Below are 10,076 nucleotides of genomic sequence, written 5' to 3' on the forward strand. Positions count from 1 at the left end.
GTTTTGTGAGACACCAACCATGGGTGGTCTAGTGGCTGGGATTCCCCTCTGCCACTGCAGCCTGGGATCCGTTCCTGGCTGGGAGACCTAGGCCTGAAAACCAGAAATTACGGTGTCAATATCACTAAAGGTACTAAAAACATTCAAATTTATTTCAGAATAACTTTTGTTTACTTTAAGCACTATACTGATAAAGTAATCTAAACATTATTTCACATAATGATTACTCAGGTCTTAACTCATTTAGGACCTTGACCCTGCAGTTACTCCAGATTTTAAAAATTGAAGTTGAGAAAATTTGATTCTTCCATTCCTTTATGCTTTTGGCAGGTAAGTGGTTTCTAACTCAGTGCCTCCAACTCCAAACTGTTGATAGAGCCTATCCAATGTGACCCCTTGAGATTTTTGGTAAAATGGAGTATATCTAAACCTTTTTAGTTCTTAATGATGCCGGCATGTGTAACAACTGCTGCCGCTTTACCACGAGTTCTTGCCTCGCGAAACCGTAGAAAGGAATTCACAGACTTTTTGGAGTAAGTAAGCAGAGAGAGAGACAAATCTTGTCTTTGAAGGAAAAGTTTATTTTAGGAAGAAAAGAGACAAAGAAGAAAGACTCCCAGGTATAAAGTACCTGGGAGGGGCCAAGATGAGCCAGTATGGGATATTACATTGGCAATATATACTTTTTCTCCCTCATTATGTTTAAATTTCACTCTTTCTCTCCCTGATTGGTTAACTCCCAGAGGGTCTCACACTTACTAAGTGGGAAAATTTCACATTCCTTATCTAACAGCTTTCCCTTTCCCCATTTGTCATGCTTGTCACTCTATCTTTATGGCCTAGTCCTCCTGGTGAGCATCTCTACACTTTATCTTTATGGCCTAGTCCTCTGGGTGAACGTCTCTACATTGAAATTAAGCAGCTGCCCTTCTAAGTTGTCCATAAATGAAACCACTCTTCATTTCTCCAGTCTCCACCTCCCTTTATCACCTGAAGAAAACCAGGACCATCGTTAACAGCATTAATATTGTCCGTGGTTCTGGGGTGTTTGTTTTTCCTAATGGAATTGGTTATATTCCCTTGGTTGTCCTTATCTCTGAAGCCTCCCTAAATTCTTCAGAGGTCCCCTCCTGCACTGTCCCTGAAACTGCCTAATAACCCTAACTTGCCCTGTGTCTCATTAAGAAAATATATATAAGAAGAGTGATCGTATTGGAACTTTAAGCTTCTAGCACAAGACCTTGCCCAAAGGGATTAAGACACAGCACTATGAAGCTATCTCATAGCCGCTGCATCATGAGATAGATCCCTGGCCAGGGAGGTGACCCACATGGCGCAGCAGACCAAGAGACCTTGCCCAAAGTGTTCATTATATATTAATTTCACATATAAAAATGAGTCTATGGAATTAGCATCTATAAAGGATTAGAAAGGCATTTCATATTTGTACAATACTTAGATTGTATCACAGTCCATATCTAGGATTTACAGTTTCCTAAAAAACCTTGAGGGATACTTAGTGCAATGTTTCAAATGTCAGGTTCTGATCCATTAAGTAGATATGAAATCCATTTGTGGGTTCTCACCAGCATTTTGAAGTAATGAAATAAAGTTGAGGTATCAATTGCATCATAAGTAATATTGGTAACTGTCTCCTGAAAAATTTTTTTTTTAAAGATTGATTTATTCATGTATACGAGGGTGAGAGGATTCACCAGAGACAGCAGGGAACTGAACAGGCAGACTGACTGAAATACACTGCTAAGGGGAGCAGCAGACAAATCAGGAGAGGTCTGCTGCGCCATGTGGCTTGCCCCCTGGCCGGCCGGGGATCAAACTCATGCTGCAGAGGCTGTGGATTGCTTCATAGTGCAGGGGTTAACCCGTTGTGCCACCAGGGAGGCCCTTAAACAGTTACATTATTATTATTATTGATACAGGACACTGGCCCAATAACATAAAAATAGAAAACAACAGCTGGAAATTTATCTTAGTCAATGTTCATAGATAAAAGGGCAAACCATTCTTTCCATTATTTTCTATAAACTTTTTCACACTGAAATCTGATGTCATTTAAATTCTGGCTCTTTGCCAAACTACTACATGAAGAGGATGCTGAAGCCATCACTGCTCAGCACACTGCTATATAAAGGACTGTTCCCTTCACCAATTTGGCTCACTTCCAAAATATACTCAACAATGCAGTTTTATTTCAGTCCAGGAGGCTGGGTGCCAAGGATTGGAGATATATTGGAGATATATATATATATATATATATATATATATATATATATATATAGTTTGGCAAGATCACACTTAACAAACTGAAAATTGAACATAGCAGACTGCCTCTATGATAGCACCCCTTGAACTGTATACTGTATTGTCTTGACTTTGAGGTCTTATCAATCCTACATGCCATAGTGAAGCCGGTGAAGCCCCAGCCACATCTTGATGTAGAATTTATATACAATAATATGCACACAATTTTAAGTGTACATTAACTGAGATTTGACAACTGCATTAGCTTTTTCTCAAACTCCTATTAAAATACAGAACATGGAGTTGAACCATTGGCCACTATGATATTTGCGAGAGGCACTGGAACACTTTTTGGTCTGTGAGAATTCCAAACCTCCAGCTGGATAAGAGGTGCCACCAGTGTATGAAGGGCAGACTATCAGGATTACAGGATGTGAAAGTTGAGTCATCTGTAAAGTTAATCATTATCCTCTGACAGTAGAGGATGACAGCCCAATTCCCAGGTTTATGCTGTACACTGTTACAAATATTGATGAATACTGTTGCCCCACACTAAACTATAACAATACTAAGTTTTTTCTTTTGCTAATTAAAAAAAAAACACTATTAAGTCAAATTATATAGATCTGTATCAAGTCAAGGGAAACTCTTCCCTTATCCCCGTTCCCTTGCAAACTTACTCCCATTCCTGCAACTTCCTGGAACTATTAACATAAATAAGTCACTGGAAAAAGACATTATAACGAAATAACTTTAGGGTCATCCATCCCAGTATTTTGGCAAAAAAAAAAAAATGAAATTTACTTCTAAGAAGTATGAAAGAACATCCTTTGAAGAAAGAGCTCACTGAAATTTGACTTTCTTGGCATTATACAGAAATAATGAGCCTAATTCATACCAGTCCATTAGCCAAGGACAGCGGTGTCAAAACTGATTTGTGTACAGGGTCTCCCTGGTGATGCAAGGGGTTAAGCACAGTACTATGAAGCTATCCGCAGCCTCTGCAGCACGAGTTTGATCAGCTGGCAAGGGAGCTACCCACATGGTGCAGCAGACCTCTCCTGTCTCACCCACTGCTGCCCTCAGCAGTGTATTTCAGTCAATCTGCCTGTTCTGTTCCCCATGCTGTCTCTGGTGAATCCTTTCACCTTCCGCACCTTTGGCCTGTACCCCAGCTATTGTATGCATAGATAAATAAATCCTTAAAAAAAAACAAAACTGATTTGTGTACAATCACTGGCTTCCCACTTCCAGATAAGACATGGCTCTTTTCAAACAGTTGTGTCACTGGTTTGATGAGCCCAGTTAGCTCCTTGGGTCATGTTGTGGTTCAAGACATTGCAGACAGCACTGTTACACAGAGAGAAGATTAACATGGTTTTTGAAAAGGAGAACATTCATACAACTTGATTTTTTAAAAGATTTATTTATTTATTTATACAAGCACTGGGTACAGTCAGAAGCGCGGGAGGGTGAGAGAATTCACCAGAGCCAGAGCAGGGAACAGAACAGGCAGACTGACAAGATACACTGCTGAGGGGTGCAGCGGGCACAGCAGGAGGGTCTGTCGCGCCATGTCGGACCCTCGCCGATGGCCGGGGATCAAACCGGCGCTGCAGAGGCTTCGGGCAGCTTCTCAGCCCAGCGCTCAAACACTGTGCCACCAGGGGAGACCCTAACTTGATATTTTTTTAAAGATTTATTTATGCACACAAGAACTGGGGTGTAGGCCAGAGGTGCAGGGGTGATAGGATTCACTAGAGACACTGTGGGGAGCAGAATAGGTGGTTCTACTGAAACACACTGCTGAGGGGAACAGTGGGTGAGACAGGAGAGGTCTGCTGTGCCATCAGGGAGGCTGTTTTTTATAATCAGGACTGTGGTTTTTATAATTACACTTTTTTATAATCAGGACTATTGTTTCTAGAGGGCTATTAAGGAAAATGATGATGTCCACTAAAAAAAAAAAAAAAAAACAAAACAACAACAAACCAAATTTTTTTTTTTATATCTAGGAGTGGACTTGCTGGATCATATGGAAGATCCTGTTGTTATGTTTTTCTTTTATTTTCTTTTAAATATTTTTTATATCATTTTTCATTTTTGCACAATGTATGCATTTTCATCTGGTTATATTTCATCTGTATATTCCCATCTATATATTTCTATTGGTTATATTTCCCATACAATGGGATTGAACCGGCGCTGCAGAGGCTGCGGGCAGCTTCGCAGCCAAGCGCTCAACTGCTGCGCCCCCAGGGGAGGCCCAACAAACCAAAATTTAAAATAAAAAAGTAAAAAATGTATAGAACATTATCACCACACTAGAAAGTCCCATCATACCTTTACTTCTCTTCATTCTACTTACTTCCTGAAGGAACCAGGTCAGTTCTGTAGACTGTCTCAGTTGCTTCATTGGAATGCTTAATTTGATTTTTCATCCTCTGTATTTCCTGTAGTCTAGAAGAACTAAAGATTAATTTCTACTCAAATTTTTGACAAGAATACACTATCAATGATATTTTATATACCTCGTATTATTTCATCACTCCCAAAACTACATATTGTCAGGTTGCCTTACTTTTAGTAATGGTTAAATTGTTCTGTTGGTGACAGCCTGATTCCTTCATTAAATATTTGCCGTCAATCTTTCACCTAATGATTTTAGTACTTATTGACAACCATTGTCTGGCTCATTTTGAAATAATTAGAGGTTGCAAGAGAGTGATTTCCTAATTCTATCATTCTTTCCACATTTATTAGCTAGACTACTTCTGTATTAGAAGAACTTTCCTACATCCGTTAGGATTATTTAGTTATCCTGCAGTACTGTTCATACCAGAAAGGCTAGGAAGATCTTTATTTTCTTTTAATTATCCAATTTTGGAGTGATGTGTTGGTTACCTAGCAACCTCTGTCATGTCTATGATTCTGTCTCTGTTCTTTTTTTCACGTCACTATGAACACATGGCTTACTGTATCTACTGTATTTCTATTGGTTGCAGTAGTTTAATACTGAAATTATTCTGTTTGGGGAAAAAAAAGAATACCTTTTGAGGTTTCTGTATTCTTTTGATGTGACAACATTAACTTCAGGTAGCTCCCTGGCTTTTTGATACAAGATGTCCCAAGCTCAACTGGTACATTTCCTGGAATTAACTGTCAAAACCTTCCCTCCCCCTTCCCTCCAAGTCTTTTTAGTGTAAAATAATGTTTTGAAACCACAATATGGGATTGTTGTTGCTGCTGGATTATCACTGCTTTTTTATTTCTTCAGTGGACAGAGCTAGAAAATATGTAACTTAAAAAAAAAACAAATTACAAATTTCTGCTGATATTTGCAACCACAATTTAAATAGCAAGGGCTTTAAATTGACCATTTTAGGTTGAACTTTATATCTAATAGCTTTATAGTTCCTTACTTGTGGTATGTTAAAATATACATATATTTGTTTCAAAACAATAATGGTTAGTATTAACAGTAAGACTAATACATTAAGCTAGATAATTTAAGATTTGTTTGCCTTTGGTTTTTTTTTTTTTTTTTTTGTCCTAGGAACATAGCTCTTTAAGAATGGTACAATCAAAATAATTTGTGTTAAGGAGATTGGAATAATTCTTTTTGTGTGTGTGATTTTGTCACCAAATATATGTAGCTGTTAGGTTAATTCCTTTCTGTTTGTTTTGGATTCTAGACATTGGATTTTGTTTCCTTTTTAAATTCATTTTTGTGTTTTGCTTATTACATTCTTTTTGAAGGAGGTACTTGTTTGGGGGGCACTAATTTTTTTCTTGCGTTTTATTTTTGTATTTTTTTCTTATTCTCTTGGGACTTCTATTCAGTCTCCTTTCCTGGTTCCTCTTCCTCTTCCTGCTCTAAACTTTGGCACATACCAGGACCTCTCCTCTATTTTTATTTGCTTCCAAGTGAACTAATCTTCTCCCCTGGAAATTTCAATTCCACCTATTTGCTAATCATTCTTGAATTTACATCTCTTGCCTGGAGTTCTTCCCTGAATTGCACATGTAGTCATCCAACTTTCAATTCATCATCTCCACTTGGATGTTTAGTAGATAGGTTAAACTTAATATGTCCAAAAATGAACTCTCAATTTCTATCCCACATTTCCTCTAGTAGTCCCTCCCAGGTCAGTAAATGGAGACTTCATCTTGTTACACAGTTTAAATACTTTGAAGTCTTTTTTTTTTTTAATTAAGGTAATATTAGTTACATGATTTAGGGATACACTTCAAAAGTCATTTCTGATATTACAAACTGGCTTATTGTTTTATCAGTTTCTATATTTGAAATAAATCAAGAATCCAGTCAATTCTTGATTTCTCACTGTTTCCACTGACATCACCCCAGATTCAGATACTGTAAATTCACTTGGAATAGCTTCATAACAGATCTTCCTATTTCCATGCATTCTTCTTCACAAGCTGTTCTCCACTTAGCTGTCAGAGTGGGCTGTTAAAAATCATTACTTTGGGCCTCCCTGGTGGCACAAGGGGTTAAGCACCGCACTATGAAGCAATCCGCAGCCTCTGCAGTATGAGTTCAATCCCCAGCCGGCCAGGGAGCAACCCATATTGCGAGGCAGACCCCTCCTGTCTCGCCCGCTGCTCCCCTCAACAGTGTATTCCAGTCAGTCTGCCTGTTCTGTTTCCATTCTATCTCTGGTGAATCCTCTCACCCCCTGTATCCCTGGACTGTATCCCAGTTCTAGTATGCATAAATAAATAAATAAATCTTAAAAAAATTTAAAAAGTCATTATTTTGTTCAAATTTCTCTCAATCTGGGTTTGGGAAAAGTGGACAGAGGTATAGATGAAACCAGACTGATCATGTAGTCCCAATTGTTGAAACTGGCAGAAAACAACATTAGTTTCTGTTCTGTTATTTTTGTATATATTTTAAAAATAAAATAGAAACAAAACTCTTCAAAGACTTTACCGTCATCTATACCTACATTAGTGTGGTAGCCATTAGCCACATGTTGCTATTGAACACTTGAAATGTTCTAGCCTGAATTTAGATGTGGTTATGAGTATTAAAAAATACACTGGATTTAAAGATTTAGTAATACAGAAAAAAAGTAAAATAACATTAAAATTCATTTCATTTTTTTCTTTTTACTTTTAAAACATGACTCTTTCTTGATTACCCTTCATCTTCCAGAGAACTTAAGTTTATATATAGCTCACATCATCTTTCTTTGGCTCTATAAGGCCCTATGAACTGGGCCCCACTTCCTCCCTGACCTCATTTCCCACACCCCCTTCCTCACACCATTCCAAAGCTCTGATCTCTTTGCTTAAACAAAGCAAAATGCGCTTCTACCTCAGGATGTTTGCACTTCCAGATTTGTCCTCCTGGGGCACTCTTTCTCAGTGTCCTCGTGGCTTACTCTATTGTTCCTTCAGGATGCTGCCCTGTTGCCTATGTTTTTAGAGATATTTACCTGATAGGTATAAAAGCTCATCTCCTTTATTGTCTATTCCTCTTAATCTGCTTCCTGTTACTTGATACTGCTTATCATCATTGCCTTTTCTGTTTTGTTCATTTGTCTCTCTATATCCTGAGCACCTAATATAATGCAAGATACAGAATAGACATTAGGTAACAATTTGTGGCACAGAGGGCTATGTATTATGCAATACATTATTTCACATTTAATATTGAACTGTCCTGCAATAAGGTTCAGGTTTCCAAGGTATAAAGAGTAAGATAAACTTTAATTTATTATCAACTACATGAAATTCCCTATGTAAGAAATCAGATACTTTATAAAATCATGTAAGATAACTGTTTTATCCATTTCAAAAGAATTAAGATAAAATAAATAAACTTATACTAATCAACTTTTATATATTTGTGTAATTAGTAACACAGGGCATTTTAGAGATGCTTATAAGGAATTCAAGATAGCAATAAAATACAAATCAAGACTTAAGAGTCAGAAATTTTTTTTATGATCCACTAAATAGTATCCTGTTTCTTAAAGGAATTTTTCAAAATTTTTAATTAGTCTAATAATATTAGTATACTACTCATCCAGCAAATTGGGTCACGTCAAGGTGCTAAGATATTCTTTGGATACCCTTAAATTTTCTTGTGCTGGTAATTATAACAAACTTGACCTGTTTATAAAAAAACTTTTGAAGGCAATCGTCATTCTTTATTTAGAGCTAAAACCAAACAGAAAGGAACCAAAAAAGGAAAAAGACTTTTCTTTTTTTTGCTGATGTCATCTTTTTAATCTTTACTTTTTAAAAATTAAAAAAAAAATAAAAAAATTTTCTTACATCGTTTTTCATTTTTGTACAATATTTGATTTCTCCCCTCAGGCATAGCCCCCATAAATCTCTACCACAACATTACCCCTACAACCGTCACCCTAGTCCCTTGTGCTCTTCTCTTCCCTGTTCTGATCCCTCCATTCCTTCCCTGCTGTGTGTCTCAGATCTATAATTTGCCTGCTAGTTTTGTCTGAAAAAGAACTATTTTTAACTTACACTTTAATTTTAAAATGTAAGATGAAAAAAGTATAAGATAACGAAAAATACTAATGAAATAATTTAAAAGCAAGGGTATCTTTTCCTTATTTGAATATATTTGCTTTTCCATTTTAATTTCAGTCTTGGTCACAGCATCTCTTCAACTGTAACTAGAAAAATGAAACAGAAGTGCCCTTTTGTGTCGCAGGTTGCTGCTGCATGCAGTTTGTGGGCCCCTGAGACCTGAAAATAAAGTTTGTTAGCGCCTATGAGGCTGTATCCATGTGTCCATATGGCTGTCACAAAGCCAAAAAATGAAAGTATTGAGTTACACCATAATGGTATGGATAGATATTGTTTGGACTATCACGAGAAAAAAAGAAAGAAGGAAGTTCAAGAGGCCTATGAAGGTTCAAAAAAGGTGAAAAAGATAATTGGTCTGAAAGCTAAGCTCTACCATAAACAGCGCCATGTTGTGAAAATACAAATGAAAAAGACTATCAAGATACATGAAAAGAGAAAGAACAAACAGGAGAATGATGAAAAGACTGCAGAAGTAGCAGTGCCTACAAATCTACTGGACAGAGATGGACAGACCCAAACTAAAGTATGGTTTGCAATATGATTAAACAAAAACAAAAGAGGAGGCAGAAAAATGGAAAGCCCCTCTGCTCAAAGTTCATGCCCAGGGAGAAACAGAAGTATTAAAAGTTATTCAAACAGCAAAGAGAAAGAAGAAAGTGTGGAAGAGCATGGTCACTAAAGTCTGTTGGAGACAGCTATACAAGAAAACCACCTCAATATGAAAGATACATTAGACCAAAGGATTTACATTTCAAAAAGGTCTATGTAACACACTATGAACTAAAAGCCATCTTTTGCCTGCCAAAATTTTGAGGGCCAAAATCCCTCAGCCCTCCTATGTACAGCTTTGGATATTATTAGGAAAGGTATACCACTGAAGTGTATATGATCAAGTTGGGCCTTGTGACACAAGGAGGCAAAGTTATTTGGGGAAAATATGCCCAGGTTACCAACAGTTCTGAAAATGAAGGATGCAAAAATGCAGTCTTACTGGTTTGACAGCAGTTTCATAATTCTTGAAGCAAAATTCTTGAAGTCTACACAAAATCAGGAAAACCACCATTGCTATGATGTTTCAGAATACTACCAAACCACATGTCTGCCATCATCAAGAGAACTATACATTCTATTGCAAAAATAATTTAAATAGCTTAGTTTTACAAACTAGTATTTGTTTTTGGGTCTGCTTAGTATTAGATATTCGTAAAATTGAATAATTAAAAAAGCAG

At 37.0% G+C, this 10,076-nt stretch overlaps 1 pseudogene across 1 annotated transcript; it reads left to right on the top strand.

Annotated features, from left to right (window-relative positions):
- Positions 1-9,023: 9,023 nt before the first annotated feature.
- Positions 9,024-9,846, top strand: LOC311168637 (ribosome biogenesis protein NSA2 homolog; annotated as a pseudogene). The gene has a single exon. The product of its transcript is annotated as a ribosome biogenesis protein NSA2 homolog (transcript).
- The last annotated feature ends 230 nt before the right edge of the window (positions 9,847-10,076 follow it).

The sequence above is a fragment of the Talpa europaea genome (genome assembly GCF_964194135.1).
Source record: "Talpa europaea genome assembly, chromosome: 3".
Taxonomy (NCBI): Eukaryota; Metazoa; Chordata; class Mammalia; order Eulipotyphla; family Talpidae; genus Talpa; species Talpa europaea.